The sequence below is a fragment of the Anopheles coustani genome, chromosome 2 (genome assembly GCF_943734705.1).
Source record: "Anopheles coustani chromosome 2, idAnoCousDA_361_x.2, whole genome shotgun sequence".
Taxonomy (NCBI): domain Eukaryota; kingdom Metazoa; phylum Arthropoda; class Insecta; order Diptera; family Culicidae; genus Anopheles; species Anopheles coustani.
The window spans coordinates 64,429,583-64,436,470 of NC_071289.1; positions in this window are offsets into that span (position 1 = coordinate 64,429,583).

Sequence of the window (6,888 nt, forward strand, 5' to 3'; positions counted from 1 at the left end):
CTTTGATCAAGTTTTGAATACGTTAAATTTTAAGCAAACAAAAGAAAACAAGACTGGACTAAAGAAACTTCCTACAGCGGCTTACGGTGAGAAGCAGTTTTATTTGAAAAATAAAAAAAAGGCAAAAGATTTCATCAAAAGATTCACAAAATCAACATGTGCAAACATTTAGGGATGGGAGGGGCGGAAATGCGCATCGAAGTGATATTTGGCGAGTTACAACCACGGTCACCACGCGACGGTTTGGTGGGATCAGTGTGGTGGTCAAACAGAGTACCGAAGAGCGGCGAGACTCTGTTGACCTAGCAGAGCGCTGTTTTTTGGGAAGTGAATAAAAATATAAGTAATACAATCCACACAATTATATCTTACCACAACGGTGGGCAGGGGAGTGAAGAAGAGTACTAAATAAAGAAACTCCGAAATCGAGACAAGCGTTCGTTCGGAGCACATGCGTCGCGTGAGGTGCAAAGGATCAGGTAGATGACCAAAATCGTCTCCGGCGAGTGGTCAAGAACAACGGTTAAAATGAGTTACTACGCAGCTTCTAATTTTTCGACCTCGATTTAACGCCCAATGCCATCGCCTGTGCCACACACCGTTAGCACATCCAGCCACTTGCCTCTCATAGCTTTATTTGCACCCCTAGCACCTTCCACCCCCTCCACCGTAGAGCTGCACTCTTGTGGGAGGGGAGGAACGTGAAGGAGTGCGGAGTCGGCTCTGACCTTGCAGTTTGTTCCACAATTTTGGTTTCGGTTCCGTTCGGCTAGTTCCGTCCCCCTACTACCGCTTTTCCTTCTCACCCTTAGGTTCTAACCCTAATCCTACGACCTAAAACAAACTGAGGCAAAGTATTATTCATTTTCCTTTTTAAACTTACTTGGTTCTACTACCCGAACACAAATACTACTTACTAGATTTAATAGTTTATAGCATGCCTGCCATTAATGACAAGTTCATATGGAATTATAATGTTTTTGGAACATTTTGAGGCAAATAAATTAAAAAAAAAATCAACAGGGCTCTTTTCCGGGCGTCACTGTAAAAACGGCCCCCTGTACGCAGACACGAAGACATCTAACGCGCGCTACCTCCCTTGAATCGTGGGGGGGTTGGTTGAGTTCAAAGTGAAATGAAATCGAAAGTTACCCCCTCCCTCCCGTTGGCGACCCGTTCCTTCCGCACCGTCCTCGACCCAACGGGGGCACGCACATGCGCCCACCGAGATGCCCTAAGCGCACTACCACCACCGTCAGTGCGATGTGGAGTTCTTCTCTCTGCTCTGCATGGCGACGGAGTCTCTCGCTCTCCCTTATAGTGCCTCTATTTATTATTTAACCGTTGTAGCATCATAGCGCATCAATATTGCATCGAGATGCTTACTACAATCGAGGCCCAATCAGTTGACCAGAGTGGTTATGAGGCGGAGGAAAAACGACCCCAGTCCTTTCAAGCGCCACAAATCGCATGCACAACGGTAATGAAAGCTCCAACAAACACGTCTGGGAGTAGAGCCTCAACCTTTGCAGCAGGCGTAAGTTGAGGGCAACGAGAAGCATAGAGAGACAGGATATAAAGGGGACAGGAAGGAGATGCTCCTCGTGGTTTGAAAGGGAGTTTCACTTTCATATCACTCATGCTCACGAAAGTCGGCCCTCGAGAGCGAGCACAAATTTCCGCACAAACACGCAAACTCGCCCAAAGTAAGGTCGAGCTTGTGGCGTGTTTTTCCGCCGCCGGTCAATATGTGCCGTTCGAGTGTGTTTATGGGCGCCTGGGAGATGGAAAGCTGCGGGACTAAATGGGACACTTGATGAGATTGTCGGGTCTCGCCCTATGTTTGCAGAACAAACCAATTACAGAAATCAAAAACCGGGAGAGAGAGCGCCGCTGAACTTGATCTTGAATTTCAAGAACTGTGCTTTCATTTATGGCTCGTATGTTTTGGCCTACGGTATGTAACAACACACACAGCCCTGGTGCTGAGCCACAGTGGTTTGTAATTTTATTTCCAACCCTTTAATTCATGAGGTCATGATTCACCGACGAAATGTCCTAGAGTTACAACTTACCTCGACTGGTTGCATCGAATTGACCAACGTCACCTTTACCAACGTGGTGACGAACCTTGCTAATTGTTTATTGTTTATTCTACTCCACAAACAACCCATTTTCCTCCTTCCAGCAAATGGCATTCGGTCCGGTTGCCAATACGTTGGGTGAGTCACACAAAACGATCGTAAATGTAAAACAGATTCCTGTGAGTCATGGATTAACTGTACTCAAGAAACTTACATTAGCACCTGTTGTAATGACCCTTTGGGAGCGGAGCGTTGGGCATTTTTCTGACTCACGAAATACAACGAACGAAATGTGTGAGTAATACAATTGATCAAGCAATTGCTAACTATAAAGTGCTTTAGAAGGCTTCAGTATTTTATTTCGATTATGTTTAAAATCTTGGAACTGAATTAATTCTAATTATGCACATATTGAAAATATCACTAATCAAATAAAAGGAGGCATAAAACCATTCAAAGATTGCAATCCTGTCCATGAAGGAGCATGGAAAAACATTTAAATAAAAGAAATTCAAGATATGTTTCGTCAAATTTAGTTCGGGTTAGTTCCTCTTATAAATTCTGGCCCAAAAATAGTCCGAGATGCTAAAGTTCTCCAAGTCGAAAACTCGAACCGTACTGTTACCACAAAGGCCTAAAGTCCTCGACAAGAGTACGGCCTGTAACTCAACTCAGAACGATAGTTTGCATAATAATTCCTATTCGTCGGACCGAAAATCCTCGACTGTTTCGCCAAATCGTATCGGTCCCACCGGAGAAGGCTGGTGCTCCCAGCGAACCAACAACTTGTCTTTTCATCTGCAAATAGAACTCCGTTTTTCCGCCACCCCAACATTCCCACACCGGGGAAAAAGGGCCAAACTCGCGGCGACACGACTCGTACAACTACACAGCGACGAGCAAGGAGAGGATGGCCAAGATGGGACTAATATGATTAGTTCTACTATCATAACTCCCATTTTCACCATAAACGCGCGCAAGTGTGCGCGATTCTAATGAATAAATTACGATTCTGTGGCCTCGCAAAGAGAACGGAGAAGGGGACGAAAGGGCACATTTGAGGGAGGCCTCACTCGAGAAACCCCGGGCAGCCTGTGGATGCAGTGCGAACCCGAAACAGACTTGTTAGAATTCGTGATGCGTTTTCACCGCCACCGCGATGATGATGCCCATAAATTTCCATCAGCAAAAGCTTCGTGGTGAACAATTTCATCAAAATTTTGCCAGAGTTCATACGGAAAAAAGGAAGGGGGAAAAATTTGCTAGATGGAAGTAGGTCTCGGTACGGTTGCAAAAATTCTTTTACAGAGCTAGGATTTTGCATTCCGCTGCTTTTAAGGAGCTGTAAATGGGAGAACATTTTTCTTAATAATTTCCTCGCATACGTTGGCCTAGCAACATTAATTTTGTTTACTACCTTCCCGGCGGGCTCACATGCAAATCTCGCTATCTAATGAACTATAGCAAGGGCAACATTATATTGCACACTTTAAAAAAGACAATTCTTCATACAAAAACCTGACTCGGTCTCGCTCTCCCGTGCAGCAGACAAAAATGGTGCGGAATGCTACTCCGGAGAAAATCAGCACGCACCACACGCTGGACGTATACACATTTTATTCGACACTAAAGATATAAAAAAGCCTCATTCAAAGGGATGTGTGAAAAGAATGCACACGCGAAACCGGGCAGCGAAGGCGGATGGTAGGTGAGTGAGCGGGCGCTTGTGTCTGCATTGGAAGATTGCAGGTTACAATCTCGGCACGATAGAATGCAGTAAAATTTCAAAAAACAAAAAATGCACACGCACACACACCAAATGATCAATCTTGCAACCAACAAGGAGCAAAGCCGAGGAAAACTGATCGCCAGCGCCGGACGATCGTTGAACCTTGCTCAGGGACAACCCGCTGATGATGATGATGATGATGACGTTGAGGATGGTGGCAGTGTTTACCGAATGCAGCATAACTGCAACCGCATCCGACAACTGACGGTGCCAAAAAGAAAAAAATACGAAATGGAAATGAAAAGACCGACCAAAAGACGCACAACACGAATGAAGTAACTTGTTGTGACTGTTTTTTCTAAAGCCTCGTTTCGGCCGCTAGCGGCACACAAACATACGTACATCGTGAATTCTCGGAAGTTGGATATCGAAAACCAAATTTCCCAAATAACCAGTCTGCGTTTCGCTCGGAGTTGCATCTCGATCAAGACAGTGTGTCGGAGGTTTCGTTACAGAAAAAAATTATATGAGATGAGAGAGATGAGATAAAAGAGATTAAAAGGAACACTCTAAAATCTTCTGTTCGAGATAGTTTCGTATTAGCGATTTTTTTTAATATCGTTACTAAACATACTGAAAAGAACATTACCAATAACCAAATTAACTAGTCGCATCGACAATTAATGCACACTATAAAAAACCAAAAAACCGTAGAATTTTGATACGAAAGCAAAACAGCAAATGGCTTGTAACAAACGATCGGTAAAAATTAACAATCTTAGACAGTTTTCAAATGTGGTTGGGGAAACAACCAAAACTTTAGTTTTCAAACAAACAGATTCCGATTTGTTTGTAACTGGAAAAGAGCGTGTTCTATTTTCCACACTAATTTATAAATTTTTCTATCTGATTGTTCCATTTTCCTCTGACAGGTGCTTGTTAGAGCAAATCCGTCCTGTCTCTAACAGGTAAATATCTTTTATCTTTATCTTTAAGGAATGTAACTTGCTGAACTGCAATAGTGAATTTACTACGGTTCATCGAAAATTAATCCATCCTGATGAAAATCAAAAAGTCTATCTTCATTTTACGTATTTTCAAAACTTTTCCATAAAAATATTGATTTGCCTCCATAAGCATTTCATTATATTTCTTGACAACATAATTCGATAAATCCGTTAACGAAAAAGGACATGCTGAAATTGATCTTATTCCATCTAAGTCTGGCTGACACGAACTTGCTGTTCGGCCACAAATTACACACCAGAAACTGCAGACGGGTGGGACGACCAGGGGACGTCGGGCCACGGGGGAAAGCTGCAAACCACCCGCGCGCCATCAATCATAAGCTCGATCACAATGGAAATGGGCCTCCCGGCAATGCAGCTTGCATTCAAAAATGCAACCGCACATGTTGACCGGCCAGAGGGTGGTGGGATCCCGGGCTGTCGCCCTCAATTTCTTCATGTCACAGTCAACCAATGCACCCGAAAACGGGTGCACGAAAGGGGAAAGGGGGTGGAGGGAAAAACCCACCCAAGGGAAGACACACGAAGAGGAAAAGAAAAACAATCAACACAAATAATGCCAGACTGAAAGGAATGCGGCATTTGTGGCGGGAATCAAAAACCCCCGCTGGCCACACTCAATTCCCACCCGGAACCCGCCCGGCCGCTCCCGCGTCCTCACACACACCCGGCGGGACGCAGACACATTCCTTGGCGGAATCACCTTACGCTTACGGGCTTGGCTGACTCGTTAAAGCCACGGGTCTTTTGAGGCGAGAGTGGCGTATTTCGCTCGAGAGATCGGCCCTCGGTTCCAGGAAAAGCCAACTGAGCAGAAGCCAACATCAAGAACGAATAAGAAAAAAGTTCATCCCCTCCCTCCCTCTCACTCTCACACACCGGCCATCCCGGGCAGCGATCCCGTGGTGTTTCCACGCTAAGCCACCGACAACAAGCCGCGGTCAAAGGCATTTGGCGGGAAAAGGCACAAAGCGAACGACGCAGAACCCGTGAATGGAGTTGGGCCGGCAGGACGAGAACAGACACGGAAGCAGAAATCCAAAACTGCACTCACCGCCCCCCTGCCGATGGCCGGTTGGATCGCCGTTGCTGTTGCCGGTGCAACGATGCAGTGTTCCAAAAAACGGGCGTCCGAAAGGAAAACGAAAACTGGCCAAACCAATTCGCCGCCGGCAGTAGAAGAAGCCGCCGTAGCTCGACGGTTATTTTTCTCACCGTGCACCAATGTGTAGTGTAGTAAAAAAATTACAACCCATCCAGCGAAAGGCACAACGAAATCGTAACAAATCGTAAAACTAATGGCCAGCGCCAACCGGAAGAGCAAACGAAGAAGCCGAAGGTAAGGAGTTGTGGGGAAAGCGACACAATAATTCGGTCGCTGCATTTCAGGCTAACAATGCACGAGAAGGTGCCATGCAAAACGGCCAAACCACCGTGAGACTTTAAATGCCAAACTTTTGCGAACGTGACAGTCTTCTTTTGGTGGATTTTCTAGATGTATTGGAAACTTTTACGAAAAGCGCAACGAGCCAGGCAATGCTAAACAAAACTCTTTAAAACCACGTCTAATATTCTGAATAGCGAATACATTTGCTGTTTTCTAGTATTTGACATTAGTTAACATATCACGCAAAAGCCTTCTGGTAAACTTTTTTTCAACTAATTGATTTTTTTAAATTGCAAAAATTCATTAAAAAGAAAATTTCCTACAGATTTTATCAAATTCGGAAACAATAAAACCACAAAGCAAGACTTACTTCTTACTATTTTCGAAACATTCTATTAGAGTTGAATTTTATATGGAATGCAACAATATTTTCCGATTGCCCCCACCGTAACGAAGCAAGATTCTTGCTCAATTCCGATGCATCGTTGGTCGTGGATTTCGCGCCGCATGCATTTCATTTACTGTTCAATGAACTGCGCGCGTCTCCAGAAAGCGCGACTCGCTGTAGCGTTCCGGAGGAATGCACCCCGAAGAGCCCAACAAGTTGCTCCTTCCGAGGAACCTGCCGATCGCAACAAACGGCACCGAAGGGATGATGCA